Raw genomic sequence first — 13,224 nt, forward strand, 5'->3', positions numbered from 1 at the left:
TTTTTTTTCTTTTTGGCACCATTCAGAGACTGTTGTATGTGAAAATCCCAGGATATCAGCAGTTACAGAAATACTCAAACCAGCCTGTCTGGCACCAACAATCATGTCACAGTCAAATTAATTGAGATCATATTTTTCCCCATTCTAATGGTTGATGTGAACATTAAAGGTTGAGTAAAGGATTTCTGAGAAAGACTTTTGATATTTGAACTCAACAGCCAAAAAAACACACCCCTCCCTTCAGTTGGTGCGGGTACTGATGCTGCGATACTGCCTGCCTGATGGTAGCAGTGAGAGCACCCCATGGCTCGGGTAGCTGGAGTCTCTGATGATCCTCCAAGCTTTTTCACACACCACCTTGTATATATGTCCTGCAGGGAGGGAAGCTCACCTCCAATGATGTGTCTGACAGTTCGCACCAACCTTTGTAGGGCTTTGCGGTTGAGGGAGGTGCTGTTGCCGTACCAGGCAGTGATGCAGCCAGTCAGGATGCTCTCTATAGTGCTGGCATAGAACCGTGTGAGGGTGTGGTGATTCATTCCAAACTTCCTCAGCCATCTCAGGAAGAAGAGGCGCTGGTGAGCCTTCTTCACAACGGCCTCTGTGTGGGCGGACCATGCGAGTTCCTCAGTGATGTGGACACCAAGGAACTTGAAGCTGCTGACTCTCTCCACCGGTGCTCCATTAATAGGGATGGGGCTGTGTTCTCTGTCTTTCCTCCTGAAGTCCACTACAAGCTCCTTGGTCTTGCTGACCTTGAGGGAGAGGTTGTGCTTCTGACACCAGTGTGTCAGAGTGTGTACCTCCTCTCTGTAGGCTGTTTCATCATTGTCAGTGATCAGACCTACCACCGTCGTATTGTCAGCAAACAGTCATGTGTGTACAGGCAATACAGGAGTGGGCTGAGAACACAGCCCTTCGGGGCTCCAGTGTTGAGGTTCAGTGATGTGGAGATGTTGCTACCCATTCTAACCACCTGACATCTACCTGACAGGAAGTCCAGGATCCAGCTGCACAGCGAGCTGTTTAAGCCCATAGCACAGTGTTTCACATCAAGCTTGGAGGGTACTATGGTGTTGAATGCTGAGCTGTAGTCTACAAACAGCATTCTTCCTTTTTTCCTTGTGGGAGAGAGAAGTGTGTAGTGTAGATGCAATGGCATCATCAATGGATCAGTTGTTGCGTTAAGCAAACTGCAATGGGCAAATGCTGATGATGGGGGTCAGAGCAACAGGACGCCAGTCATTTAAGTGATTTTTGATTGCTTTTGTATGGGCACATTGGTGGTGGACCTTTGAAAGCCTCCTTGCTCACACATGCTTTTTCTGTTCTGCCCACAGATTTTCTATCAGATTGATGTCAGGGCTTTGTGATGGCCACTCCCACACCTCCCCCATTTTGCCACAACTTTAGGGGTATGCTTGGGGTCTTTGTGCATTTGGAAGACCCATTTGCGACCAAGCTTCAACTTTAATACTGCTTATGCTGTCATCTATTTTGTACCCCCACAACATGATGCTGTCACCCCCATGCTTCACGGTTGGGATGGTGTGCAAGCCTTTTTCCTCCAAACATAACAATGGTCATTATGGCCAAACAGTTACATTTTCATTTTATGCTGACATGACCCTCCAGCATGGCAATGCCTCCAGCCATACTGCTCGTTCTGTGTGTGATTTCCTGCAAGACAGGAATGTCAGTGTGCTGCCATGGCCATGAGCATGTCTGAGACCTGCTGGATCGGAGGGTGAGGGCTAGGGCCATTCCTGCCAGAAATGCCAGGGAACATGCAAGTGCCTAGATGGAAGAGTGGGGTAACATCTCACAGCAAGAACTGGCAGATCTGGTACAGTTCATGAGTAGGACATGCACTGCAGTACTTAATGCAGCTGATGGCCACACCAGATACTGATAGTTACCCAGCCCCTCCCTCCTCACTGCCACAATATATATATATATATGTATGTGTGTGTGTGTATGTATATGTAGTGCAAATACAAATCTGTTGTATACAGTGCAAGGGAATGTAATGGCAGAAGAGGTTGGATGTGTTGAATAAATATAAAAAGACTAAACTGTGAATTGCACATAATTATTGCTCAATGGTGCAGTTTTAACTGTTCCTGAGGGAAAAACTGTTCCTGTGCCTGACGGTTCTGGTGCTCAGAGCTCTGAAGCGTTGGCCAGAAGGCAACAGTTCAAAAACGTATTGGGCAGGGGTCCAGAGTGATTTTTCTAGCCTTTCCCTCACTCTGGAAGTGTACAGTTCTTGAAGGGAGGCCAGGGGACAACCAATAATCCTCTCACCTGTCCGAACTTTCCTTTGTAGTATTGTGATATCCAATTTCATAGCTGAACCAAACCAGACAGTTATTGAAGTGCAAAGGACAGACTCAATGACTGCTGAGTAGAACTGTATCAGCCGCGCCTGTGGCAGATTGAACTTCCTCAACTGGCGAAGGAAGTACAACCTCTGCTGGGTCTTTTTCACAATGCAGTCAATGTGGGTCTCCCACTTCAGGTCCTGTGAGATGGTAGTGCCCAGGAACCTGAATGACTCCACTGCTGCCACGGTGCTGTTTAGAATGATGAGGGGGGTCAGTGTTAGGGTGTTCACATCCATCTCCACCGCTATGAGCTTATTCAGCACCAGGTTGTTTTAATTGCACCAGACAGTCAGCTGTTTAACCTCCCTTCTGTATGCAGACTTATCGTCATCTTGGATGAGGCCGATGATAGTGGTGTCATCTGCAAACTTCAGGACAGAGGGGTCCTTGGCGGTGCAGTCATTGGTGTGCAGAAGAGTAGTGGGGAGAGCACACATCCCTGGGGGACACCTGTGCTGATTGTACAGGTGCTGGAAGTGAATTTCCCCTGTCTCACTAGCTGCTGCCTGTCAGTCAGAAAGCTGGTAATCCACTGACAGATAGACGTGGGAACAGAGATTTGCTGTAATTTAGTCTTGAGAATAGCTGGGATGATGGTGTTGAAAGCCCACAAAGAGGATCCTTGCATATGCCCCTGGTCAGTCCAGATGTTGCATCCTCCACAGACCTGTTTGCTCGATAAGCAAATTGAAGGGGATCTAGAAAGGGTACACTGATGTCCTTCAGGTGGGCCAAAACCAGTCTCTCAAATTATTTAATGAACACAGACATCAGAGCAATGGGTCTGTAGTCATTAAGTCCTGTGATTTTTGGTTTCATTGGGACAGGAATGATGATTGAGTGTTTGAAGCAACATGGGACTTCACACTGCTCCAGTGATCTATTGAAGATCAGTGTGAAGATGAGATAGCACAGGATCTAACACACATGGGTGAAACAACATCCTGGCCCTGTGATTTCCTTGTCTTTTGTTTTCAGAAGACACGGTACACCTCTTCTTCACAGATCATAAGTGCAGGTTGAGTAGCAGGAGGGGGATTGTTGGAGGTTTGGGTGTTTGTGTGAAGTCAAGGTCAGAGCAGGTGTGGGGTGTGAGATTAGGCCTTTCAAATCTACAGTAGAACACATTCAAGTTGTCAGCCAGTTGTTGGTTCCCTACAGTGTTGGTGGATTATGTCTTGAAGTTAGTAATGTCTTTCAGGCCACTCCACACTGATGTTTTTCAGCTTCTCAGAGTATCTTCTTTTAGCCACTCTGATATCCTTATTCAGTGTGTTCCTGGCCTGATTGTACAAGACTTTATCCCCACCTCTGTAAGCATCCTCTTTGACCTGACAAAGCTGCCTAAGTACTGTTCTAAACCATGGTTTGTCGTTGTTGAACACTAAATAGTCCTAGTAGGAATGCATATATTTATGATTGTTTAGTCGTTTGATATAAAAAAAATTATCATATTGCAAATAATTAAATCAAACTATAACATCAATACACTCCAAAAATATATTTGGGTTGATAAAGTGTTGGTAATTGTTCTTGCTTCAAAACCAAAAAACATTGTCAGCCACAGAGTTACTAGATGCACTTAATTTTTTGACAACCAGATGGCAGTTTATTAAACTGGCCCCTGGACACTAGTGACAATGTTTTTTGGTTTTGAAGCAAGGAAAATTAAGTTACAACTTAGCCTATTTGTTGTGTTAATAGGCACTAAGTCACTATTTACACACTATTAAATATTAGAGCATTGCACCATTAAACTTAGGTAGAACGGAACCCTACGTGTAAACTAAATATCTCCGACCAGGATAACGGATTGAATAAAAAAGCAGACTGATTAAATTACATCAATGAGCTCATGTTTTGGTTGACAGGCTTCAGTCCTTTTGACATATATAATGATGATGGCATTTACACTCATTTACATTTATGGGATAAAACATTATGTAAAAAATTATGGTGCACTTTCCTGTGTATTCCACCTGGTGTCAAGTTTCAACGTATACAAAATTAGATGTTAAAATTAATAAATGTCTATTTTTCCATCCTATTGTATTAGTATTTATTTATTTATTGTCCCTTATCCATTTTAGATACAGTTATTGAATATTGTAAAAAATATACCATTAATTAAAACTTGTTTTATTATGCATCCTATTTAAATGGTGATATCATTTATTACACCTGACAGTTACGTGAGCAAACATGGTTTGAACAAGATCAGACTGAAATTCACAGCTTTTTAACAGTTCTGTGTACAAATTTGAAGGCTGCTGATTGGATCAATACTGGTAAACGTCATATTATGTGACTATGCATTACATTACGGAGAGCTTACAACCTACTTGTTAAGTCTTGCCTTAAGAACAGGTGGTGCCACCAAATTAAGCACAAAGTGCTAGTAGTTACTAAGCCCTTAGTGTGAACTTTACGTCTCAACTTAAGTGAGACCATACACACAGCTGGTGCACCCCTATGGGGTGAATTCCAAATGAAAGTGATCATCCCTATGCCCTACTCATTACAAAGGTCAAAGCTGTTAATGTGGGCACTGCAATGGGAGAATGACATTACAGTTTGAATGTACCCGTCACTAAAAGTCTTTTAAAGGGCACTTTTTAAAAAAAATGAACTTTCCTACTTTTGTTTGGACTGTACCCTCGAGTGGTCTGCCCTTCCTGAAGTGCCCTTCAAGGCAGTAAAAATAAATTTTTGAAAACGCCAAGGTCATTTGTTACTGTGGTGATCTTTACAAATAATTTGGTGATAAAATGCATTGATGGTCATAAATAAGTTATGTTTATATAGTAATATTATATAGTCCAGCCTATATAATATATATTTATATAGGCTGGACTGGTAATCTGGCATACTGGGCATAACCCCCACCCCGTCCCACTCAACAACTCTTGGCTCGAACACTCAGAACACTTTGCATAATTTCAACGTCACAAGACAATAAAATCTACGCGGGGTAGTATGTTTTTCTTTCTTTTCTTTTTATGAATGTATGTTTTTTTTATTTCTCCACAATTAGAGGTCTGCACGGGCCTTAAAATTAAACCTAGACAGTGTGGCCCAACCCTACATGGCCTGAGTGATACCGTCAGATTTTAAGCCCGTACCCGACCCGAACCTGAAATCACTCACTATCTTTATAATTTCTGAGAATTTCTGTGTGCGAGAGCATGTGCGCGAAACAAGTTCGGAGGCTGTTTTCTTAATTTTTTTTATTAATTACAAACCCGAAACAAATCCTAAGTCCTACTTGAAAAACTGACCTGAACCAGGCCCGAAACCCAGTGGGATCTCGGATCCCTTCGGGCCTGGGTTGGGTTGCAGCCCTCTAGCTATGATTAACCCTTTGCTAAGCTCCGCACCCCCTTGGTTATGAAAAAAAGATGAAGAAAGAAAAACATTGTGTGTATCCTCTCTGAGTAACTCATGTCACTATTACAAATGACCCGGGAACAACGTGTTTTACATTTTTTTTATTAATCTGATAAAATCCCACTTTAAAATACTCAAACACACATTACTTTCCTACGCTGTCATTGTAAAATAGCAAACGTGTGTCAGAGGCTTAGCGAAGGGTAAATTGGAGGCACATAATAAGTCATTAATATATATTCTTAATATATAGAGAGTTCGGCTCTGTAGATTGGCGCACCCAGTGAGATGCTGTCCTAGGCAGCCGCCTGTCTAATGGGTTGACTGGCTGTGATAGGAACACATTACTCATTACCCATTATTTCCATAATTTATAACACAAAGTCTCAAAATAAAACATCTAATTATGCAATAAAATTTTTAATATTGCTAATATTTAACATCATTCTTTAAAAGTTAAGTTTACAGTTCAATATTCAATTATAATCAACAAGTGCTAACTTTGGACAGTAAAATGCAACACAGGGTCATACCATCGACTTTATTAATACACATTACAGTGGTATTGTAATTTTTGTAATTGCATTACCTAAAAGTACATATTTAGTAAAAGTATATAAAATATGTATATTTGTATATATGAGGAATAATTAAGAATAATAACCTAACAAACCTGAAATTTAAAACATCACAACCTTAAACCTAACATTCTGAAATGATTGTCTCCCTCGCCTTGAGAACGCTGGACAGCTAAAAATATGTTACATCTATACTGCCAGTAGGTGGTAATATTATATTATATTATATTACACACACACAGTCAGCTCCATGCGTCTCTCTCTCGTCTGCCATTGTCTCCTCTCCTTAAATTCTCCAGCTGCCCCTCACTGGAACGTGAGACCGGTGTGACACACAGGTGAACCTCATTCACAACTTATCTTCCCAGCCTCTGCCAAGATGACGCTCAGCCCCGTCCTGCATGCCAAAACCATGTTGTGAAACATAAAAACTGTAAATAAAGAGTTTTGGATGGGAAATACCAAAGATAACAGAAGAGATGGAAATAAATAAGACTCCCATTTGCTCAACAGTTCGATATTATTGCAGTGGGTTGAGGAAATAAGGCTATTGAGGGCACTTATATCTTCTGACTCAAGTTCTTCTTTAACAACATTAAAAATGAGTCATACTGAAAATAGAGCAGATGTGTTGTTTGAGATATTACAAAAGTTAAATAGGACTCAGTGTAGCATTTCTATGGATTCCAGCTCATGTAGGAATAAAAGGAAATTAGAGAGTGCAAAAGAAGCCACAAATAGATATAGACATAAATGTTAAATATAGAAAGACTGAAAAGAAAAGTATAAATAAAAAACAAATGACACGTAGATGGCAAAAACAATGGGAGAAAGACAGAACGGGGAAATGTAGGGATAGGTAGGGTAAAAGGAAGAAAAACTAGCAGCACTTCAGTAGTCCGTATGTTAATGTAATCTTGTGTTGAAGCAGTAAACGTATTTGGCTTGCTGTCCGTATACTGGAGGGCTCAGAGCTCGAGGCTCGACTGGAGTCCGGATTACCACCCAAAAGGCAGGAAGTATTTAGGACAGCAAGCCAGCAACAATTCTATTTGGTAAATTGGAACAATGCTTCTGAATTGTTCTTTCCCCCAAAATCTTTATAGAGGGAGTGCTTTATGCATTTGTTTGAAGGTGCGTATTGTACGATGGTTGGTCAAGATGGCTACGCTGTGATTCCAACGAGAGACCGCCACTCGTCGTAGAAGTGGATGGGCTCACGGTATGAGAACAGGGAAGGTGAAAATGAGAGTTGGCTTGTGCTGCGTTCGAAATGGAGGGCTCACACTGCGATTCAAATGGGAGACTGTTCTAAGAGAGAGAGGTTTAGCTCACAGCGTTTGAATGGGTAAGCCCAGCAAGCAGTCGAATGAGGAAAGGAGCGAGAGTTGGCTCATACTGTGTTTCGAAAGAGAGGGCTCATACTGCGATTCGAACAGGAGACTGCCCTATGGAGAGAGAGAGAGCTCACTGCATTTGAACAATTAAGCCCAGCAAGCAATCGAATGGGCAGAATGAGAACGAGAGGAACGGGGCTTGTTTGCAGAGGTAGCCTCACTCAATAGACTACCCATAGATAGGGAAAAATGGTGCTTTGAGAGGAGAAGGTGGTGACTGCTATCTCCTCTAATTCTAGCAGCAGAAGTGAAGACAAAAAGGCTTCGGCGGAAGCATGATAAAATGCTGCTGAGTAAATGGTTCTCCTCCGGCAGTGGAGTAAAGTGGGCCTCCTGCAGGAGCAGAGTTAAGGTGGTGCTGTGGCAGTGGAGTAGAGGAGATGGAATAGTTCTCCTGCGGGAATGGAGTTTAAACCACTGCTGCAGCAGTGAATCCTGTGGGAGCGCTGCTGTGTTTCTATTGCTGTAGATGCACTTCTATGAAAGTATGGAATTTAGACTTTGAAAGTGCCTATGGAGAGAATATTAACAACCGTGTACACATTTGGTATGGGTGGGGCACTGTTGTTGTGGTATTGAGTAGAGCACAAAAGACTTCATTATATTTATTAACACCTGTAAGGGAAGCAAAGGTTAGTTTGTAATTACCTCTAGGGGAGCAAATGGTTAGTTAGGAATACGTGAATGTATTACTTTTATATACATCTGCAAGGGAAGCAAAAGGTTAGTCATGGAAAACGTGTCAATTATGTTCATATGCATCTTTGAGGGAAGCAAAAGGTTAGTTAAGAATTAACTGCTGCGGCAGAATCAAAATGCGAAAGGGGTGATGCTGTGGCATAATCAAGAGTATTCGGGCAATGCTGCTGCAATATCGAGTGTGAGCGGCACATTATCTGGTGGAGCACTGTGGCTGCAATGTCAAATAGGGCACACATGGTTTATCACATTTACGCACACCTTATTGTGTGCCGGGCTCATTTCGACCATGAGCAAAGTAAATGCCAATGCCAAGGTTAACGGAAAAAGCTAAAAGGCTCTTAAGATTACTGCACCACCATGGCACTCGAACAGGAGAGCTCATACTGCGTTTCGGATGGGAGAGCCTGCATTGCGGTCGAACAAGAGGGCCCACACTGTGATTTGAACGGGAGAGTGTGCATTGCAGTTGAACGGGAGGGCCCACACTGTGATTCGAACAGGAGGGCCTGTGACCAATGTGCTGAGGCACACGCTGCATTCGAACAGGAGATCCCACACTGCAATTAGTTGGGAAAGCCTGCATAGTGTTCAAACGGGAGGGCCCACACTGCGATTCAAACAGGAGAACCTGTGGCCAAATTGCATAGGCTCACACTGCGTCTGAATGCAAGAGCCCACACTGCATTCAAATGGCGGGTGGCGCGGAATAAAGAATCTTTCTGAATTGCAGTTTGTGATGGGTATATATTTATGAGCTATGCCCCTAGAGTTTTAATAAGAGGAAACATAATTGCGGTGTCGTGGGAGATTTAGTGGCACGGCCTGAAAGTTTCCACATTTGCGGCACCTGGAAAACACATTTGCAATGCTTTGTGGTGTGGTGGGAGTTTCTCGCATGGTCCGAAGGACACCGCAGTTGCGGCACCTGTACCACGCGTTTGCGCTGCTTTGCGGTGTGGTGGGAGTTTGTTGCATGGTCCGAAGGACACCGCAGTTGCGGCACCTATACAGCACGTTTGCGCTGCTTTGTGGTGTGGTGGTACATCTTCATAAACAATGTGAAAAAAACTGCATAAAATTATATGACAAATAAGAGCTTTGGCTCTGTTTTGCATACATATATGCATGGACTTGCAATCATCATTGAAGCGTTAACTTTAGGCCATTCGCTCCATAGGAGTATAACTGTCAACTGTAGTACAATTTACATCTTGCATAGGAAATGCATCGCATAGCAATAGGTGTGAATTATCTAGGAATTAATTGAGTTGCAGCTCTGCTCTGCATACCAAAATGCAGGAGATCTGTGCTGGGAAATACAGTGCATCTTAATAAACAATGTGAAAAACAGCATAAAATGATCTGAGAAATAAAAGCTTTGGCTCTGTAAAACATGCAGATATGCAGGAGAAATGGATTTGCAATCATTACCGAAGGAAATGGTCATTCGCTCCTTAGGAGTATGACTGCACTCTGTGGTACAATATACGTCAATAACGCTGAGAGCAAGCGAGACACGTTGCGGGATGTTTATGAATGAGTTGGGACGCGGTGCATGATCCGCCTCATGCTCAGTCAGAGGCCGTGTATAACTGCAGTGTGCTGTAGAATGGTCAGAGAGAGTGCTGCGCGGCAGCAAGCTTGCGTTAAAATGTCTGCTTTGGTTTGAAAAGAATTTGTCATTAGATTATCAGTCAATTGAAGGGAGTTCTGTGTTGCATGATGCCTCTGTGATCAGAATGAAATAAATCACACTCCGAAGTGCAATTTGGAGGGTGAAACAATCGTGATTAAAAATGCTGGGGGTTGAAATGGTGGTTGGATTGAATAGTTAATCTTTGTTTCTCTCGCTTTCAAAAATGTTATTCTAACGGCATGAAGCTGGAACAGCGCCCTTCCGTGGAGGCAGCTGGAAGTGCTTTCCGGGTGGAAAGTTTAGATAAGAGAACATATGAGCAGTCGTAGAGAGCTGTTTCACTTTTTTAAAGTGCAGGAGCAGCCAGTTTGCGGCAGCATCTTCACACTATAAACTGCTTCCTCGAATGAAGCATAGAAAGACAGGGTAAAAAAAAAATTAAATACATTAAAAAAAAAGTGCGTTGAATAACGAGACTATTTGGATGAAAGAGCTGTTCGGGTGGAGCCAAATGCTTTGCAGTGAAGTTGCTTCCGTCTATGATCCGTCTGCCTGGGTCTGTTCGTAGGAAATGAGTGGGGCCGAGTGCCGGAAAGACTCATGTCAGGAGAGTTGCCACAGGAAGCGGGTAAGTAGCAGCTTGTATACTCCTGCTCGTTGACTGTGATTTGTTAGATTAAAATTAACATGCTCCTCTCCGAACCTCTGTTAATTAACAATATTTAATAGTAGGCTACATTTCACAGAATAGGGAAACATGATTCAGGGAAATAGTATTTTATATCTTCTTGAGTTGGGAAAATTTTAATAAAGTTGATGGACTAATGTTGACTTTTAAAACTTTTAATGATCTTGACCTTCCCATATTTAAACAGTATAAAAATTACAGTAAATGTAACAGGTCTGACGTTAGGGGTGATTGTCAAATACTATTAAGAAAGAGTGTATTTGGTCACTTATATTTTGCTTGACCGATGACTTCAATGGACTTCCATCTGAACAAGTCATGGAGTTTTCTCTAATACATAAAAAGTCTGGTTACTGTCAAGCCAGAACAGCCAACATGGTATTTAGTGTTAGTATTGTCTTAGGGATTTTTTTGTATTGTGTTTTTGAGTTTTATTTATTACTTTTTTTAAAAAGATTTGTTATTGATTGGTTGTGATTGTAATTGTAATTTTAACAGTTTGTATAAAGTGTAATGTTTGGATTAATAAATATAGTGGTGTGACAGGGCGGAGGGCGAGCCGGGTTGTGATTCCGCACACCCGTCCCCTAATCATGCTAATTAAGCCTCCGAGAGGGATAAAGGACGACCGGAGATGGCAGTGTGACAGAGAGAGAAATGTATGGGGAGCTGCCCGATACCTGTGTTTGTGTGTTTGTCTTTTGGTTCAGTTTATTATTAAATATTATTTATATTATCAAGCCGGTTCTCGACTCCTTTCACTTTTACCTTGTTACACTGGTGCCGAAACCCGGAAAGGAGGAGGGATGCGCTGTAGTAGAGTCCTCGCCATATCACTCACACCAATGGAGCAGCCACGGCCATCTGCCAGGGGACAGAGGACCTTGGCCACCTGAGAGTGGACGAACGGCCGCCGATTGCGAGAGGAGAAGGGGCTCCTAGCCGACCGCCTGGCCTGCCGGATCGTGATGCTACACACCCGGCACTTAATCATGCTAATTAAGCCTCCAAGAGGGATAAAGGCCAACTGGAGACTGCAGTGGGGCAGAGAGAGAGATAGATTTACGGACAGCTGCCCGACACCTGTGTGTGTGTGTGTGTTTGTCTTTTGGTTCAGTTTATTATTAAATATGATTTATATTATTAAGCCGGTTCTCACCTCCTCCTTTCCCTTTTATCCCTTTACAAGTGGTAAAGCTATATTGTAATATTTAGTGTAACTGGTTGTGTGTTGGACTATATGACTGTATGTCCTCAATGTTGTATTTGTGCTTGTTACAGAGAAGAATATTTCAATTTAAAAACTATTTACGTGTCAGGGTTAGGGTATACGTAAGTTACAACTTAGCCTAGTTGTGGCGTAAATGGGCACTAAGTCACAATTTACACTCTACTAAATATTTGAGCATTGCACAATTAAACTTTGGTAGAACATAAAGCTACGTATAAACTAAATATTTTCGGAAGTCTCCGACCAGGTGTTTTGGTTAGAATAAAAAAGCAATCAATGACCTCATGTTTTGTGTGACAGGCTTCAATCCTTTCGACATACAGTATGATGTTGACATTTACACTCGTTTACATTTTAGAGAGGGAAAAAAATACTTTTAAGCAGCTCTTCAGCATGAAACCGATCTAACGGGGCAGTTTTCGTGGTGCGTCATCCAGTGTCAAGTTTCAACACATTCAAAATATCTACAGTATGGGAATAAAATGAATAAATGTATTTTTTTCGGCCTATTGTATAAGTATTTATTTATCACCCCTTATTTATTTGAGGGTGTTTTCACACCTGCTTCGTTTGAACACTCCAAGCTCTCTCAGTATTATGTGAACAGCCCAAGTGGTCTCAGACCCTCTAAAAGTTCATTTGTGGGTCCTTTTGTGATTCGATTGATTTGTGCGATGTGAAAGCGAAGAGGTACCAGTTCGCTTTTCATTTTATGACATAAGTACCTTGTGGTTTGCCATAGCTGAATTACATCATGTTCCAGTCTCAATTTACTGTCCATATATGGGAATTTTAAGCAAATATAGATATACCATGATTATCATGATGTGTTTTTGTGTCTCATTCCATTCTTGTTGTATAAATTGAGCACCCAAATCTAACGGATCGGCCGCATTCAGAGCAGAGCAGCGCATTATGTTGAACCACTTTAAAAAGCTCTGATGGGTGTACCGTTTACGGAGGTTCCCGCAAAAATCCCATGAAAATACATTTATGCATTCACTTAAAATGTACTGTATGTGAAACACCAAATATATTTGTATTTACACAGGGAAAATGTACTATATATCAAATCTACTTTTATTACGTATCATTAATTACAGCTGACAGTTACGTGAGCAAACGATGTTTGAACAAGATCAAATTGAAATTTACATCTTTTTAACAGTTCTATGTACAAATTTGAAGGCTGCTGATTGGATCAATACTGGTAAACGT

The sequence above is a fragment of the Xyrauchen texanus genome, chromosome 8, assembly GCF_025860055.1.
Source record: "Xyrauchen texanus isolate HMW12.3.18 chromosome 8, RBS_HiC_50CHRs, whole genome shotgun sequence".
Lineage (NCBI taxonomy): Eukaryota > Metazoa > Chordata > Actinopteri > Cypriniformes > Catostomidae > Xyrauchen > Xyrauchen texanus.